The following is a 20,115-nucleotide window of genomic DNA, read 5'->3' as shown; positions in this document are numbered from 1 at the left end:
ATTTGGGTATCCAGTCAAGAAGAGTTTGTTCTTGTTGGATACAGTTACCCACATTTACAATTCCTTCAGATACAAATTATTTGAGTGTATTTTATACTTCTTTTGGTGCTGAACTTTAGGCCATAGGTAGAATCCAAACTAATGGAAAAGCAGAGCTCTGGATTTGAGGGGCTCTTTGTCTTTCTCCTTCAACACGCATTTATTCGCTAGCTATTCATTGAGGATGCATCATGTGCCAGGTTTTCTTTCTATGAGAATATTCAGTAGTTAACAACAAAAAGAGACAAGTTGTATTTTTTTCAAAATGTACAGAGAGCTACATTATGGTGAGAAGAGACAAAAATGGGAAAACAAAGAAAAACACAAGGCAAGATCACTTAAACTACACGTAAGTTTCAAGAAGATAATAGTTTATAGAGAATCATGGTGGAGTCAGCAACCTTAGTTTGGATGGTCAAGAAAACTACTGCTTCTAGTAGGATAGAGTAGTTTGCAGCAGACCAGTGATCCATCTGAAGGGGAAGAAATGGCCAGACAGACGACAATAATCGTCAGTATAACGGCATCATGATGATACTGGGACCATTCAGAACAGAGTGGCTAATTTTCCAGAGAGGGGAAAACTGTAGAAAGTGGGCTGATGATCTGCATCTGCTTTTTCTTTGGGAATATTTTCTGAAACTGGGCATGACAAGTAACTGATACTGTCCTAGGCATAAAGCCACCGCTTGGGGGTAGAAAATAAGCAGATACTTTGACGGTTACGTACAGACTAAACTACGTCTGGAGATTTGAGGGGCCTGAGATACTTCACCAGGTTCCGCTTCAAGACATTCAACTCTTGAAGTGCAAGGCTCTATAAGCTGTTTACATTGAAACCCATTGAAAAGAAAGATAGAGTCACAGAGCTGTAGAGACAATGATTCAAGTTCAGCACCCTCTAGAAAAGAGATGCTGGTAGCTCATCAGATGTCTTCTCTAGGGATCGCCAGCCCCAATGATTTACATTCCTCCCACGTGCAAGATACACTCATCCCCCTTTCCAATACCCCCAAAGTCTCATCATGCTATGGCGTCAGGCTCAGGCTTCAGGTCTGAAATCTCATCATCTACATTAGGTCCAGGTGCTAATGAGGCGGCAGCTCCTTATGCAAGGTTCTCCCAAGCTGGACTTAAAACTAAAGAGAAACATTATCTGCCCTCCACCCTCACCCCACATCCAATGGTGAGACAAGACTTAGATAACCACAATAGATACCCCCTACCAAAATGTGGGGAGAAATAGGTAGCACTTTATAGTGTCTGCTTCCCAGCTGGACACTTGGTTTTATTTCTTTGCTTAGGGTCCAGTCTGGCTCTGCGGGAGTGGTTCCATGGTGCTAGGATCTAAATTCTAGTGGTTACAGTGAGTCAAAGGTCATCCTTGATTCAGCGAGAGAGGGGACTGTACAGGGCTTGAATATCAGGGGTGTGGTTCATTGAGGTATCTTTGGAGAATAGCTACCACAGTGATATAAATTATTTTGCATAATACACTCAAAAATATGTCTATTGCTACTTGGAAAAGAGTGAGAGAGAGAGAGGAAAAAAAAACACCATTATTTTTCTGTGTAGGTTTGATACTACACTGGCCTGTAAACTTGAAAATGTTATTGAGGCTCAATTTTAAGAAGTAAAAAGATCTGAGCTTGAGTCCCAATTGTGCTACTTTTAAAAGCATGACCTTGGATAAGTCATTTAGTCCCTTGAGTGTTATCGTCCCAATGAATTAAAAAAGAACACAAACTATATAGAATACATATTTATTGTGAGGATTAAGTAAGCTAATGTATGTTAAATACTCAGATCAATGATGGGCATTGTGTGCATGCTTTACAAGTGATAGCCTAAAAAATATTGCTTACAGGACATAGGCTGTGACAGAAGGATTTTAGGAATGGGCTGAAGTTCCGTGTTCACAAATGCAACTTGGCATGGGTATTTGATATAAGAAATAGGGGCTAAATAACTCAGGTTTTGAGAAATTCACTGTTATTGGACCATTGCTTTCTTGAGCAAGGAGAAAGAGTCCTATCTCTGTGGATTACGGTTGGAATTCTCCTAAAAAGAAAGCAGGTGGCCATTCATTTTCTTAGGACAAGGGCAATCCTATTAGTAGGGGAAAAAGAAGACCTGTGCCAGTTGGAGGCATCCAGGAACTTGGGCAACTGGTAAGCATAACATGGACCTCTGGGCACTGAGAGACTTCAATAAACAGGGTTAAATGCTGTTAAGCAGTTTATCAAGAGTGGACCAGAGGTTTCATAGTATTTATGCACATGACTGTGATTTTAAAGTGTGTGTGTGTGTGTGTGTGTGTGTGTGTGTGTGTACATGCAATTATGGACAACTCTAACAAAATCCCTTGCTTTATTGAACAGAGGAAGGCAGAAAGCAATTTAAACTTTTTTGATCAGAGAGACACAGGAGTACACATACCGGTTAAAATACTATGCTTTAGTATAGTGAACTCTCAGAATTATTTTAGTAACAGAGGGCATAGCTTATCTTCTCTCTTAATTACCCCACACTCACTTATACATTTAAAAGTCGATGATTGTTCCAGAGCCTCCATAGTGCTTTTCAGATGTCATTTCACAATGTATTAGCTTCTAAGAGCCTCTTACTCTCCATGCCTAACTGCTTTATACCTACCGTAGACTATAGTTTGAAAGAAATTAAATATTGTTGGAGGAAATCAGATTTTAAAAGCTTGTTACATGATTTTTAACTAGTCTTTTCTTCCATGAAATAAAGTGTATGGTCTTTACGGTACCATTCTGTGTTTTTCATTCTGTTCAGGTTAACAGCTCCTTTCTGGCTGGTTGTGGTAGCTAGAAGGCTGATCATTGGGTTAATAGGGCATTTGTGTACTTCATGAATAAGGCTTGATTATAAAACAATGTACATGGCAAACGGAACACTTAAGCGTAGTGTTAGGGGCTGTCATACCAGGCTGTCTATTCAAACTATTGATATTCAGTGGATTCCCAGAGCCCTTTTGAGGGGAATACTGCACTTCAGTGTGAGCCAGTGATGCCTGGATCACGGATGTGAGCCCATGTGTTGAACTACCCTTGCTTCTGACCCCTGCACATGTCATCAGAAAAACAGAGATATGAGCTGACACTACATCCAGGGAAACACGCATCCTGACAAAACTTTTGCCAGTGTGGCCTGACCTCCCTTTTCACACCCCTTTTGACACACTGCAGGAACCTGTTAATAGCTTGTATTACAAGAATCCCCAGAGTTGCATCCAAGTTTAGAATCTTCAGAAAAAGAGACAAGATTAAGAAAAAAAAACCCAAAACCAAACATATAGGAAATCCTGAGCAGGATGCAAATATGGCCTGGAGGTGGCTGTTAGGAAGGAGGTGGATAAATGGGGGGGTCTTTAGGAAGCTGTAGAACCAGGGTTGCCGTTCCAGCCAAAATGTGGGAGACGTTTTTTTTTGGTTTGTTTCCATTTTTCACTCCATTTTCCCTCTTCTCATTCCAGTGTCCCTGGCCAACACACTTCTCCCCAGGGTTACAGACTGAGACTCATTTCCCTAGGACTCTGTCCTCAGTTAAACACTCAGGCACAGCACCGTGCCGTGTTACCTAATAACCACTTATGGTGGGATGTCTCCCAACGGCAGTGCCATTTTTACAGGAGCCCCTTCAGGGTGGGTGGCAAAGATTTCAGCATTTAAATGAAGGGCTTTAACAGTTAATTTTCTGGCTAGAGCTCACATAGAAGCCCCCTCCTTATCCCACTATACATAATGACCTCCTTGCTCACTCCCTGCTAGGTGAATAATGGAGTTGATTCTCTAACCTCGAACAACCAGACTAAGGTGAATTATAGTTTAGGGTGAAAGTAGCAGGAGAAGGAGATGGGCATTTGGATTTCATTGGACTTGAGGCCACCAGCTTTGTAGATACGTGTCTTTTATTCTGAATCTATTCAATGAATTACGGCCAATATTCACATGCAAAAAAAAAGTACACCTGAGTTCAGGGAAGAGAGTGCTAGGATTATTTTTCGACACAGTTGGTCTAAATCCCTTCCTCAGCCTCTTGGCTTCTGTAAGCAGATGCTGAACATGCTTTGAGCAAAGGACTGGGGGTTTCCTGCCAAGCAGCTCCGCATCTTCAAACCACAATCACTAAAGATATTTCCCAGAAGGCTTTAGGAGTACAAATCTCTTTAATTAAAATGGGAAAAGCCACAGTGAGTGAGGTGAGAGGGGGTTGCCTGAGAGGAGAAGGGAGGAGGGAAATGAAGGGAAGAAAGGGAAGGAGAAAAAGTAATAAATATTTTACAAGTGTTTTCAAACACTGGCCGTCTAACACCCAGTGGAAAATGCCACTTGATGGATTATATTTTGGGTTGGAAAGTGAGTCTAATTCAATGTAATGAGAGGTGAATGGGACTTCAGGCCCTTATGCAACCACAAGAGACCCCTTACAAAAGAGTCTGCTCTTTCAGTCATTAATTTTTTATGAAGTTTAATAGGCCTGAGCCTAGAGACCTTCTGTGGTGTTGATTAGCTTCGTATTTCTCTCATTAATGTAGAATCTGATTAGCTCTTATAAAAAGCATTTCATCTCAGGCTCTAGCAGGGCAACCACATTGTTCTGATATTAGGAATTGCAAGTTTGATTCACCCGAGGAAAGAACCATCCACAGGGACAAAGGCGCCGGCCTCTTGCTGTTACAGAATGAGAGGACTGGGGAGACCAGCTGTCTCTCACATTTGCTGGCTGCAACAGGAACCCTCAACATTTGGACCGGGGTAACTTTATTGGAGGCCAGCAGGGCTGGTACTCTACAAAGAGAGCAGACTTGAAAAAGTAGGCAACAGCCAATATACCAGTCAGGGTTTGCTCAGACAAGCACAACTGATGAGTGATATAGAATAAGGGAGCTATTATAGGGATTAGTTTTTATGCTATCAGAGGAGTTGGCAGAGAAGTCTGCTGTCCTCATCTGCTGTTGGGCCTGAAGTTGCTACAGGTCAGTCAGACGTGGAGTCAGTAAGGAAAGCTGGACATGGATGAGGCCAGTGACAAACTGGAACCCACCAGGGCAAGTTGGAACCCATAAGGACAAACTGGAGTCCCTCTCTTGTTTCTCACTACCTCCAACCTTGATCATGGCTCACCAAGAGGAGACGCCTGTGTCCTTTGCCATAGATTTGTGTACACACATGGCTCAAGACTTAGAGAAACTAAAAATGCAGATCTGGCTAATGCCTCAGGAGCTGCAGGTCCAGGGGTTTCCCACACCACCAGGGTGAGCCGGCTGATCAGCACCAACATGCAAGACCTGCCACAGTGCCTGATATCCTGCGTTGACCTTCAAGACTAAAAATGGCCACTCTTTCAGGTCTGCCTTCCAAATCTCATGATTCGCCATGATTAACACTAACCAGGAACCATGGAGGAAAGGGAATTCTGGGAAATGGTGTTCCAGGGTAGCTAATATGACACAGTCAGTACAAAGCCTCTACAGCCAGTCCTAAGGAACATATTGGGTTGTCAGAAAAGTCATGACGTATTTTTTTCTATGTTTTTCATTGCAAAAATGCATCATGGCTTTTCCGACAACCCAGTGTAGTAAATAGAATAACTTAAAACTTGAAACCAGTGGTGAGCGCTATTGTGCAGAGGGCAGATAAGAGATGGCACTTTATAAACAAAACTCAAGTCATGAGAAATTCTGAGAGGATAGGGGCTGAAAGGATTTTGCTGCAATAAAGGTTACAAGGTATCCATGACAATCCATACCCAGAAAACTTTAACAAAATAATAATAATAATAATAATAATAATAATAATAATAATAATAATTTCTATAAAAATCCTGCAAAATTTGCCTAGCCCATTTGTTCTTCCACTTCCCTTGATGACATTTCACACATTGTTCTCCACATCTGCTGCTCTTCCTTACTCTCAGCTGAAGACTGCGTCTTATTTCACTGAGGAAATGGAAGCATTTCAAATGTCCCAGCCTCTCACCCTGACAGCCAGTGTCCTACGTACATCTACACCCATGTGTCTGCCTTTTCTTCTGTTTGCATATTCACCCTCATTGCTAAACCCTTTCTCTTGATTCTCTTTCTCTTGGATACTGAAAAACAAGACTCTAGCAGTTCTTCCTGCATCATTAGTTTTTCTTTCTCTACTTGATCATTGTCCTAAGCTTACTAACAGGCTATTACTTATCTCCTCTTAATAAAATAAAATTTTACTTGCCATACAATATATCTGTTGAAGACCCCAGGCCACCTGACTGACAGTATCCCACAGCCTGGATTCTGTTGACAGCATATTCATAGTGCAGTTCAACATTTTCTTTTTTCCTTCACTTTTCCTGCAAACTGATAATTAGATCTAGTGGCTTGATGAGATTCAGGCCCAATTTTTTTTGTTATGTATTCTTTCATTAGGAAGCCCATAATGTCGATTTGTCTATTTTTTGGTGACTCTGAAAGCTATTGATGTTTGAAGTCCAGATGCATGAATTCATTAGGACAGCGATGGAGGAGAAATTTCTAGACTAGAAGAAATTTTAAAAACGTACTTTTTAAAAAATGGGCAAGACTAACTACAGTGTCTAGAACTGCACAGTTGTCTGCATTGGAAACCCCCGCCTGACCTCCTCCTGTGAATCTCGTTTATGCTCACGTTACTGCCACACTCGCAACACCCCTGACACCAGATGTGTGGCAGTTTTCCCCACACCAAGAAATTCTCTACAACGCTAACTGGGTGTCCTACAGTTTAACTCAGTTCTGACACTACCTCCCTGGGGACACCATCAGATCCCACAGATTAAGCTCAGTCCGACCCCACTTCAGATGCGAATCACAAATCCAGATTCTTACCTGTGCTTCTAACCAATCAGTGATAAATCTGAGGTTCCCATGACCCCCTCCTTGGGTTCAGTTAATTTCCTGGAGTGGCTCGCAGGACTTAGGGAAACACATTTGCCAGTTTATTAAATGATACAGTAAAGGATACAAATGAACAGTGAGATGAAGAGATTACATGAAGAGTGAGGTCTGGTAAGGTCCGAAGTACAAGAGCTTCTGCCCCCTTAGCGTTGGGGTGCATCACCCTCCCCATATGTGTCCTGGAAGCTCTTCAATCCTTATATTACTGGCATTTTTATGGAGGTTTTCTCACATAAGCGTGCTCAATTATTAACTCTATCTTCAGCCTCTCTCCTCTCTCTGGAGAATGGGGAGGGAGGCTTGAAAATCCCAAGCTTCTAATCAGGGCTTGGTCTTTCTGGTGACCAGCTCCCAACTAGAGCCATCCAGGAGTCACTCAGAATCACCTCATTAAAACAAAAGATGCTCCTAAGTGCTCCCGTTACTTAGGGACCTTCAAGAGTTTCAGGAGCTCTGTGCCAGGAACTGAGGGCAGAGACCAATATGTATATTTTCTATTATCTCACAGACTGATAAAAACATAAAGAGACATAAGGAAGTGATTATTACAAATATCAGGATGCTGGGCATTGGATAGTGACTGAAATAGGGATGTGACATGTGGAGAGGCTTCTGGGGATGGCTGGAAAAGTTGTATTTCTTGCTCTGGGTTGTGGTTAAAAAGGTGTTCATCACTTTATAACAAGTCATTAAGGCATACATTTATTTGTGTGGGGTTTCTTTATCTATCATTTATTTTACAATAAAAATGTTTCTGTTCTTTCTATCTCGACTTCCTCAATGCCCATTCTCTATTATTCTAACTCACATCAAGCTTTTGACCCCACCCCTTCACTGGAACTGTCTCTGTCAGTCATCCATTGCCTCATGGCCAAGTCTCAGGCTTCGTCTTACCTGCCCAGCTTTGGCACAATTGCCACTCCCTCTTGCTTAGCACACTTGACTCACTGGGCTATTGTAACACTCTACTCATTGAGTTTCTTAGTCTCTTTTTCTGATTTCTTTTCTTCCCTATAACCCTAGTATGTGGTTCAATGCCTGATGCATAAAGGGAATTCAAATTCCTATTATGAATGGGAATTTACAACAAATACATCCTGCTCACCCAAAATTTCTGTCTTTTTTTTCTCCTTGTAACTGGAACCTTCTTTGAGCAACAGATACAGAAAATAGATTTTATCTCAGATTTCCAAACACTGAAGGAAAAATAGGTTTTAGTCCCTTATATCGATGTTTCTGCTAATATTTGGGATTCTCTAATTGTTTGGCCTGTGATCTCTCAGTTCACTCTCTCTACAAGGTAAGCACACATTTAATGAATATGGTACACATGTGCATTATGTGAAATGTGTCCAAAAAAGATAAATTGGACATTATGATCAGATGGTAAGTTTTTTCAAGAAGTCATGCTATATTATTAGCTAACTTTAATTGCTAGTTATCTTTATTGTTATATGACTTGTCTTTCCAATATGAACATAAACTACTTACATTTTAATGCATTACTTGACATCCTTTTACCAAGCCCATAATAGTTTTTGTACATAATGGACTTTGAATCGATATAAACATATATTCATTGACTAGGATGCTGAATTCTGTGTGAGGACTGGAAAGATGTAACCATGTGTCCAGCAAATGAAAGGCATATACAGAAGGAATTAAGTATACTGCCTCATTTTGCTACAACTACTCAACTCAATAACAATGCACCTATATTTCAAGTCTTGTGGAGATGTTTTTATCTCTCCTTGTTTATGCTTAGGTTTACTCTTTTTTTTAAATTAAAGTTTATTGGGGTGACAATTATTAGCAAAGTTACATACATTTCAGGTGTACAATTTTGTAATGCATCATCTATTGTATGTATCACATTGTGTGTTCACCACCCAGAGTCAGTTCTCCTTCCATCACCATATATTTGATTCCCTTTACCCTCATCTACCACCCTCCTCCCCCTTACACTCTGGTAACCACTAAACTATTGTGTGTGTCTATGAGTTTTGTTTCTTCATTTGTTTTTCTTGTTCTTTTGTTGTTTTCATAGCAGTGAAATCATATGGTTCTTGACTTTCTGACTGATTTTGTTTAGCATTATAATCTCAAGATCCATCTATGTTGTTGCAAATGGCACTGTTTCATCTTTTCTGATGGCAGAATAGTATAGTATTGTGTATATATACTCTTTAATCTGTCTCCCCTTGTCCTGTTTTCAGTACAGATGGAGAAATTTTAACTAGAAGACTACCCATCCCTCTCCTGATAGTGATCCAAGGCCCTATCTATATATAATCCATGGTTAACAGGGGAAGCTGAGAACCTGAGAATAGGGAGTTACGATGCCAGCCCACTTTGAAACTTAATTTCAAATGTAATAACACTTATTCTTGATTGCCTTGTTAAACTATATATTTAATAGGCTGAAAAAATTTGGAAAGTGATAACCACCTCCAACTATTTGAAGCAAAACCTTGCATATACATGGCTTCAAGAAGAGGAAAATACAAGGTTTCCCTGTTCGTTTTTTATTCTTTAGCTCTAAGGAAAAGAAGGGGCCTAGGTTCTGAGTTAGGCTCCTGATGCATGGCTATTTAATCTATTCCTGATTCTGCATTTACTTTGCTCTGTCTGGAAAGGATGCAGAATTTGCCATAATGAATGACCCAAGCAATTTCAGCTAATGGCCAGAATTGAAACCTTTGATAATCCCAGGTGAATAATGTTGTCTCAACAGACTGAAGGAGTCTTTTACCTGTCTGACACAATGATAGATGTAATTAGTTAACAGGGATAGTCAGAGGTTTTAGTGGAGGCATTAGCGGAGATTGCTCAGGTCATTCTTAATTATGCAAATTCTCAGTCTTCTTCAGACAGAATACAAAAAAATAAAAAGAGTAAACACAGCTGGATAAAAAGATTTCAGGGAAACCACAAAGCTAGGAAACTCATCAGAGCAGTGATTATGCATCCCTCAAGCTAGGTAGGAGGAGAGGAAATAGACATAGACAAAGGCTGTAACTGTGGGCAGTCCCCACTTTTAGCCACGCCAAAACAGCTGAGATGCCTGCTAGACATGCTTGTCCTAAGACCTGTCATCTTGAGTAGACATGACTGAAGAGAAGAATATCGTTGCCATTCTACGCCCTTGCTAAGCAGCAGGCTTGCTCTCTGAGGAGGCAGACAAGTAAGTGACTTCAAGCATTCAAAAGGAGGAGACAGAATGCTGAGCTGGGCTCCATAGGGTTCCATAAGGTTGAATGAGAAAAGGAAGATGAAGGATACAGAAAAAAAGAGGGTTCTCCTTCAGCTCTAAATTTGCAGTCACCTTTGAATCAGCTGTCCTTTGCCCTTCTCCAACATTCCACTTTGAGACCCTACATGCCTCCACTCTGCCTCCTAGCAAACAGTCACAGCCAGTGTCAGATCTCAGACAAGGTGCATAATTCAACCTGACATAAAAAACAAAGAACTCTTTGCATCAGACATGTTTATTTTTCTTGTATGGCTTTGACACATCAGTGTTTGTCACCCGTGGTTGAGTGAAATCTTGGCATGAAATCAATTTGATGTCCAATGTCAAGCAGCCTTCTTTAGCATCTCTGGGTAAAGCAAGAGGGGTCTGGCATTCTTGAAGAGAGGCAAATAAGTGACCTGGGGTCAATCACTCAGGATGACAAGGATCCAGCTGGTCCCCCAAAAGCAGTCAGGAGAAGTGAAAATGTAGGCAGGGACTCTTGCTGGTTGGCTGGCAAAACTTCAGAAGACAGCCCTGAGAATCCCTGATTATCTTCCCACCTTGGCACACAGGGGTGGCTAATTCTACAGCATGACTTTTCACCCTCGCTGTTTTGGTTTTCTTTCTTTCTTTTCATTTCTTTTTTTTCCCCTGTAGCTTAAAGGTGGCAAACCAATGAAATAGTTTACATTTTAAGGAACTCACAACCAAGAATTTGCACAGCATGAATGTAGAAATAAGTCTCAAAGGCAGAAGTGTAGCATGTGTGATAGATCACTGTGGGCATATTAGGGAGTGTGAGAGTGGAAAGAGCATTCGTATGAAAGTTATACTGCCCTGAGTTTAAATCCTGTCTCTATCTCTGTTTGTTAGCTCTGCTGCCTTGCAGAAGTCACTTAAATCTTTTGAGACTAAGCTTCCTCATCTGTAAAATGGAGATTATAGTGCTTATTTGAGGATTAAATGAGTTAGAGTTTACTACACACAAATCTTAAGGCATATTTTTTATGGCAAGAAAAAGTTTTGAAGTTACATGAGAGAAAAGACAAATGCTTCATATCACTTATTGGATTTTTAAGAGATAGAATACATAGTTTATATTGAAATATATAATTTCATACATATATATTTATATATAAATATAGTCAATATATTTTATATTGAAACCAGTGTATAAATTATTATATTCCTTTGTATCAAAGTCAATTTTTGAGTTCCACTTTTCCAATAAGTCTTAAGTAGAGGCTAATCTATTTAAGAGTTTGTCTACATAGATAACAAAACAGAAATCATCCAAAAAAGGGGAGGGCAATTTAGAAGGGTTACCCCATATTCACAAGCATCTGCTTCCCAAGCAGGCATCCTTATGGGAAAATTATCCTAATGGGACTCCAAGGATTTACTTACAAACCCTTATACGGTGGTTACTATGTATCAGGCCTCTGCTCACAGTGCTTTGCAAATATTAAGTCATTTGACCATCATAACACACACCTAAACTGTAGGTAGGTGGGTATTATCATTCTCATTTTGCAATTGCAAGAACTGAGGAGTTAATAGGTTAAGTAAATTGAAAAGATCACACAACAAGTAAGTGGCAGAGCCAAGTTTAATACACAAGAGGTCTAGCTCTGGATTCCAAAATTTTAACCAGTGGGTTGTGCTGTTTTCTTCATATCAGTACTTCTCTGTGATACAGGATTTCCTTCTTAGTCTATAAGAATCTAAATGTGCTATGTTTCTATGATTCTTTGCTAGGTATTGCTCTATACATGAGCCACTGAAGTTAACATATCATATTAGAAGTTTACTTCCCTAAGATTCACAGAAAAGCATTACTTATATTTCTATACTGTACATATTAGGAGGTCATGAGTTACTTAACAGTAATGTTAAGAGTGGGGCAATGCTAGTTCAAAGAAATTTCAGAAGGTAAGATTCTAGATCCTATTGTTTTCTCAGCATCCATTCCAAGGGTTCTCCAGTTAGGTTTAGGCCAGTCTAGGAACTACTAGTTTACTAGAAATGCCAGTCTGTCATTAATCCCAAGGTGGCTCATCCACTCCATTTAAAAAATTTTAATAATAGCTTTATTGAGACATGATTCACATACTCTGTTAAAATATACAATTCAGAGGTTTTTGTATATTCACCAGGTTATGTGACCATCGCGACTATCTAATTTCAGGATATTTACATTATTTCAAAAGAAACCCATCAGCTATATCCCCTATTCCTCAGTCTTCCTGGACTGTGACAGCTACTAATCAGCTTTCTGTCTCTATGGATTTGCCTATTCCGGACATTTTGTATAAGTGGGATCATACAGTATGTGGCCTTTTGTGACTGACTCCTTTTCCTTAGTAAAATGTTTTCAAGGTTCTTCCATGTTGTAGCATATATCAGTATTTCATTTCTTTTTAAGGTGGAATAATATTTTGTTGTATGTGTATAACTCCTTTTGTTTATCCACTCATCAACTGATGGATATTTGGGTGTTCATTCCTCTTCTAGTTTTTTGGGAAGCATTTGTGATGGATTGGTGTTAATTCTTCAAACATTTGATAGAACTCACCAGTAAAGCCAGGCTCATGTATTCTTTAGATCACTGATCCACAAGTGGATCAGCAGCATTTGCCATCACCTAGGAGATTGTTAGAAATGCAAATTCTTAAGCCTCACTCCAAATCTATTGAATGAGCATCTCAGAGAGTGGGTCAGGCTGGGTTTTAACAGGCTCTACAGGAGACTGTAATGCATACTAAAGTTGGAGAAACACTACTTTATTTATTTTATTTTATTTTATTTTTTAGCTGAGCCATCCTGCTACCTGTTGGCAGCTAAGCGGCTGCTCAGCTCGGGCTGGACTCGAACTGCTGTTGCTCAGAGCTCAAACTCCTGAGCGAGCTCTTAACCAACTGAGCCACTCGGCCGGCCCCGAGAAACACTACTTTAGACAACTTTAGATGTTCTTCTTTCTATCAAATTCTTTGTCAAGTCTCTCTTTGATCTCTTTAGCTTTCAAGTGTTTGAAAACAACTATACTAACACTCCCCAATATTGTCTTTTTGATAAACATTACTCATTTCTTTGGGCAAAGCATAGGGAGTGATAGTATGACATAGAACAGGACAGAAATCTTTGTTTTGTTCAATGATGGATCTCAAACTTGTAGAATAGCACTTGGCACATAACATGTGCTCAATAAATATTTATTGAGTGAGCTAATGAATATCATTGGCAAATTCAGTTACTATGGTTCACCGAATTAGTTAACACTTCTGGTTGAGAATAGCAAGAACTCACTAAACTAACTTAAACAAAAGCATGACATTTATCATATGGATACACAAATGTCTAAAGGAATCAAGGGACTTTATTCAGAGAATGATGCACTGAGTAGAAACTGCAAAATTTCTCTCTCTGCCTCTCATGTCTTCCTTTTTCCTGCAGTTGTGTGTCTTTCTTCTCTAGTTCCCACAGAGTTAATCAGTTTTTACATCTTCAGAACATAGTAATGTTCTCAATAATATCAAGAGTGCCTAATATTGCAACTCATTATTTAAGAGTTAAATCAGATTAACTAGACTAGCTTTGTCTCAATTCCAAATTGCCAAAGGTAAGGACTCTGGTTGCATAGCTTAGATTAATATCCTCCCCCAAATTCTCTTTGGATTTAGTCAAGGGTTTGAACATGGCTCCCCCACCATTGTAACTATGTGAATAAGGGACCATGGCATTTAATTGGAAGGTGTTAAATAAAAAATGGGAAGGTATTGAACAAGACAGAATGATAGATGTCTCATATCTTTGTTCATCAATCAATAACCTGACTAATCAAACATTTTTGAGAAACCTCCTCTGCTCAAAAGTCTGTGCTATATGTTGCAGGTAATGCAAAGAAAAATGATGTAAATTTTACTCTAAGGAGAGATGGAGTTAAAAGGTCAAGACCTGGGCACCAAAACAAGTTAATGTACAATCTAAGTAATGCATGTCAAGTGTCAGTAATCGAGATGAACAATCACATGACCTGTATCATCACTAAAAGCAACATCCACAAGACATTCGTTATTACATACCCCTAGGGAAGTCATAGGGAAAGACCTTCTCTGTTCTATCACAAGGTGCCCACTCCCTTTGGAAGAAACTTTGGCATACTTTTATTTCAGGTCTTGGTATCAGCAACACTATGCAGCTTCTGGGGAATGAATGTTTATATTTTATGAAAGTTATGATTCTTAATTGGGAACTACATTTTTAAAACACTTTTGGTGACTCTGCAGGACCTCCTGATTTGTATTATGCATACTAACTCTGTTCCTGATTTGATTTGATTTTCCTATTCTGGTTTGTTACTTCACTGAATTCTGCAGTTATTAATGTTCTCACACTATAGTACCAGTGTATATATTTCCATATATTATATAATGTATTTCCATAAGTTTTCTCAAGTCCTTTCTTAAAACATGATATAACCAACCAGAAAAAACTAAACTCTTGTCTTATGGCGTTCATAAGGGAAAATTCACTGTAGGAAGGCAAGGTCAGAAGAGAACTTCTAATGATATTTTGTCTTGGTCCCCTCTGGATCTTTACCATTTATATATGGGCAGTGTTGGGAATGATAAATTAATTAGATTAAGTTACTGGGAAACACTTTGCTAACATAATTTGATTTTCCTACTGAAAACACCCCTGTGCTATTCAATGTACTCGTAAATGCTACTTAATAATCTGGGTGGTTGCCCAAATATTGAATTTCTTTTGGTGGCATAGACATTACAGTAGTTTTAGAGGGCAACCATTCAGCAAAAATGTTTAAGAAGGTTGCCTAGGGAATAATAGAATTTGAAAACTGTGAGGAATGCTTTTTTTTTGTCTTGGCATTTTCTATAGAGAGTTAGCTCAGGTGTCCAGAGCGTCTGTGTCTGGTTAGCTCAGTTAATTAGAGTACAGTACTGATGGCACCAAGGTCATGGGCTTAATCCCCTAGTGGACTCCTTGACTTTGTTTCTGTGTCTTGCCTAAAGACTGTGCTTCTAGACACCTGCCTCACACATGTGGGCTGTGAGGTCTACAGGAGACATCGGAGATATTCTGTAAGGGCGAGTGCTTAGTAGCATCTCTGGGCCAAAGATTTCTAAAGAATATCCTTTTGGAATGTGCAGGATGCCAGAGTTATCACTTATTAACCTTTTGTTGGCCAGTTCATCTCCCTCCCTCTCTCTCCCTCTCCCTGTCTCTCCCTCCCTCTCTCTCTCTCTCTCTCTCTCTCTCTCTCTCTCTCTCTCTCTCTGTCTCCAGTCCCACCGAGAAGAAGTAACTCAAAGCACAGACTGACTTTGTGATGGGTCATTTAAACCAACTTGCCTTCTTTGCATGCAGAGAGGACAACACTTTTATTACAGTGAGATACCCAGAATGTGGCTGGTTCTTTAGTTAGATACATGAACTCTGGGATCATCAATCAATTCTCATTTGATTCCACAAAGCCCCTTTACTGAAAAACAGTCAGGCCTCTCCAACAAATATGACTCATGGGACACTTCTGATTAATACCAATCAGGTTAATGGCTTAGCTATAGTTAATGGGGCCTGCTCTGTGGTTGCAACAACAAGAATTAATAACAGATCCCCCACTAGTTTTTGCAAATCAGAGGAAAGATGCTAAGCATCTGACAAGCTCTAATCTTTATGATTTAATGGAATCATGTTAGAGCACGGAGACGATGGAGATTGGGAAACTGAAAAAATTCTCTGTCACATCCCTGGCTTTAAAGATCTGAGCTCTTTCTAATACTCTGTCAACATCTCACTGTCACCGGGGCTTTACAGGACAGGACAGCCCTGGTGACAAACCATCCAGAAAAGAGATACAAGAGCAAGTGGTTCATTAGTGCAAATAACACACGAAGCTTAATCTCTATGGAGGGGTACAAAAAATTTAACAGGCATGTTATCATAATGAGCTGAAAAAGTGTGTCTTAAAGGCATGGGAATGATTCATTTTATCTTTGCTGGTGACCTTTACCAATTCAATGTCACAGACATTCCAAGTGCTGAAGTATTTAGCATTGGGCAGTTCCTGGGAGAAGGTGTCAGGGCTTTCTGTAGCCAACTGCAAAGTGCACCAAACCACCAAGCATCAGGCATTAGCATAACTTGAAGTGGGCTCCCAGAATCCCTGAAATACTTAGCATTGGCAGTTGGTCATGAATCAAGCAGGTCTGTGGCAGGGACGGTCAGGATTGGGGTGGTAAGTGCTAGTGGGAGGAGGAGGAAGCCCTACAGGAAAAGGAGCCAATTCTAAGCTAGGGTATGGTGTGTGAGGGCGAGCGAGAATGGGGTTGAGTGGAAATGGGGAGCAGCCTGGTTAGGTCCAGCTTTATTTTAGCTGCCGCCATGATCTACATTCCAGGAAGTCCCACGGTAAGCATGGCCAGGATGTAGGGAAACTTTAAGTCAAATGCATGGTGACATTGTGGCTTGGTTTGGAGAAAAATCTCAACCCCCAGCTGAGAGAGAAAAAAGTGAAGACCAGTCTACCAGGGGAGGAGATGAGCAAGAACTCAGCAGGATATAAGATGGCTGGCCAAAGAATTTGGGATTCTTATAAGAAACTAAAGTACTGAAATTTCTTTATACAGAAGAAGCCAACACAACTGGAACTGGGGGAACACCGGCAGAGAGAGCCGTTTCCAGAACAGATACAGCCCTCTGACTGCAGGGTCTATGACAATAGTATTCACGGTGGACTTGACCCAGAGTTCCCAAGGAGGTCTCTGCCTTGGTTAGTGGTGGTGTGGTCAGGACCCATGAGGACAGAAACCACGAGTGAAGAACCTTGACACAGGACTTAAAAAGGCAGTGCTGGATGGCATTTGTCAAAGCTGCCTCACATGCTCTTTGTGTTTGATTTATTTCCCTAAATGTAGGTGTTTAGTCCTTTAATTTAAATATCACTTTAACTTATTTTAGTACGTACCCCACAGTAATTAACATCACTGTGACAGTAAAGTGCGTGCTCAATTAACTCTCTATGTTGTCTTTAAAATCTTACTTTAATTCTGCACTATTTTTTTTTTTTGTCAGTCTCTGGAAATGATAGGCTTAGAGGTAAATGGTTGTTGATGTGTCTCAACAGGCCATTAAAAAAAAAAAGATTTTGAAGGACTGGCTCTGTGCAAGGAATCTGCTTATAAAGGATGCAGAAGGCTCAGGATCAGCAGCAGGTTTACAGGTCGCTTTTTACCACCACTTCAGCAGGAATTGCCTCTTGGCCGACTTCTCAGATGGCAACTGACAGACACAATCTGGACGGCCATCCTTAAGACACAGGCTGATCCACTATGTCCGAATGAAACCTAGTCAGTGCCCTCGATAGGCAGTTATCAGTGGATGTCTGTTTGGCTAGACTTGGGTACGTCAAATATGTCCCTATACTTCCCATTCTCCACAGTCCAGTGACATAACAGCAATAGCTTTGGTAAATCTGCTAGTGCCAGAGAGAGAATGTGTAGGTTAAAGTCATCTTCTGTTACCTCCCCTAGCACACAGAAATCCATGTCTCTACTAACAACAGATCAAACCTGTGCTGCCCAATAGTGCTGCCAGTAGCTACATGTAGCTATTTGCATTTAAATTAAATAAAATTAAGAATTCAGTTCTTCCATGACACTAGCTACATTTCAAGTGCTCAACAGCCATAAGTGCCTCTAGTTTCTATCTCGGTCCAAACTAGTCTTTTTTCCTTTAAGCACATAAGCTCTTTCTGTTACTTCAGGGGACTTGCAAAAATTGGGTGGGCTGGAGATTTCACCTGTATATAGAGGAAATGATCCTCCACAGCGTTATCCTGAACCTGGCCCTCCATGTCTGTGCTTTATGAGGGTGAAACTGGGAGCATTTATACAGTTTTGAAGGGAGTTCACAGGCCTAGGTTCTGCCAGCCCGTGGAGTGCTGTGGCGGTGATACTGGGAGAAAAAAAGGAAAGACGAGACCAACCCTTACCTGCTATGAAATACAGTGTGCTGATTTTGTAAAATGCTTCCTGTGTTACTTTGTTGCCTGGGACATGGCAGGCTCATCCAGGACAAGGGGTTAGGGCCTGGTATGAGATTGAAATTCATTCTAACACAGGATGCTACCTTCTTTCTCTGTAAATTAGGGCAGGCGATATTGCCATAGCAGGTTCTTTGATGGAATTAGGTTTCTCAGTTTCTGGTTATGAGACATCCCCACAATGTGACAATCAAGATTTCTTCATGTCAGAGGTATTTCTGCCATCCCACTTAGATTTGTAGGTGGTTTAGTAATTTTCAAAATCTTTCATATGTGTTTCATATGATTCTTGCTAATATCATATGAGTTGATATCATCATTCCCTTTTTTCCAGGTGGGCAAAACAAGGCACAGGGTGGTTAAAAGAACAATGCAAAATCACAAAGCAAATCAATCCAGCCTTCTGATTGCTCAGTCTTTAATCATTTTTTTTGCCAAGAACAATAAGAAAATTAAAAAAAAAACGTATAAACTGAAAACCCTGACCCTCTATGTCCATCACTTTTGTCCTGCTTCCTTCTTTCCTATATCTTGTTCTTCGTTTGGAAATCTCTACCTTCCAAACCATGGGAGTTACTGATCAAGAATTGAGGGTCTTGTGGTAAGAATGCACTTCAGAGTCACCAGTGTCAGGAAATGGAACGTATCAGGCATGGAAACCAATGTCCTGCCCCAAACCATGAAGAATTTGGACACCATCCTTCACAACACTGTTAGATAAATGAAACAAACCAATCAATCAACTCACTGATTCATCTACAGAGAGGCAGACCAGTGGTTTAACTGACGTACCCCCACAACATGTAAAGGCCATTGTGGCATCAGTTTTAAACTGCTCAGGTTAAGAAAAGAATAAAGGAGCAACATCATCTTATAAATCATAAAAACAACATACATGTTTTATAATAAACCATCTAGTAAGTGCGGTCTTCTCTTCCACAGCTAGGTAAACTAAGGCCCACTTGGGGACTGGAACCTGGCCTTCTTATCCCTAATCATTAACTCACTAAGACAGCAGATGAAAGCACATAAGAAATTTAAGTGCAACCACAATGATTAAGGTATAAACCAGAATTAGTAAAAACTATTAATATCACTTGATATTTTGCATAAAATATATATTCATCTGGCAAATACATAATGAATTCTTACTATGTGTCATATACCCTCTGCATGGTTGCCTTACTGATTCACAAAGATAAAGCTGTGTGGAAAATCTAAGCCAAGAAATAAGACTTCCTCCATCCTCAACCTGAATTATCCAGATGATTGCTTTAATACCCCACTTCATGGCACCTTGCTGGTCAAGCTTTAATTATTTTTCATGGCCACGGATATAAGAAAATGCAAACCAAAGCTAAATCCTCCCTGGATGTGTCCCAAGAGGGAAATGCCCACACACTGGAAGGAATGAAGGCTCATCCTGCATCAAAAAATTCGCCTTCAGAGGAGCAGGACTGGAGAGAATCCCATTTACAACCTTTTCCAGGGCAGCATTAGATCCATTAATTACCTAATCCTCTGTGCCTTATTAGCCCTCTTAGAACCCTTTAGATGCCTTAATTCCCTTATCCTAAAGGCCTCAGAATTGGGGCTCCTAGTCCTTTGGTCCCAATTAGGTCTACGTGTGGCATATTGTGCTGCGAATCTCTGCAGCGTATTTACACTAATTATGAACATTAATTATAGGGGAGCCCTGGGAGCTTAATGCCCATTTCAAAGTAATGGATGGAACTAAGCACAGTTTACAAACTTAGAAGCGCAGCAAGGCAAGCTCAGACTAAATGGAATCAGGTAGGAGAAAGGGAAACAGACACACAAACAATCAGA

This window comes from Hipposideros armiger, unplaced genomic scaffold, assembly GCF_001890085.2.
Source record: "Hipposideros armiger isolate ML-2016 unplaced genomic scaffold, ASM189008v1 scaffold_464, whole genome shotgun sequence".
NCBI classification, from domain to species: domain Eukaryota; kingdom Metazoa; phylum Chordata; class Mammalia; order Chiroptera; family Hipposideridae; genus Hipposideros; species Hipposideros armiger.
Note: the sequence above shows the minus strand (reverse complement) of the source record.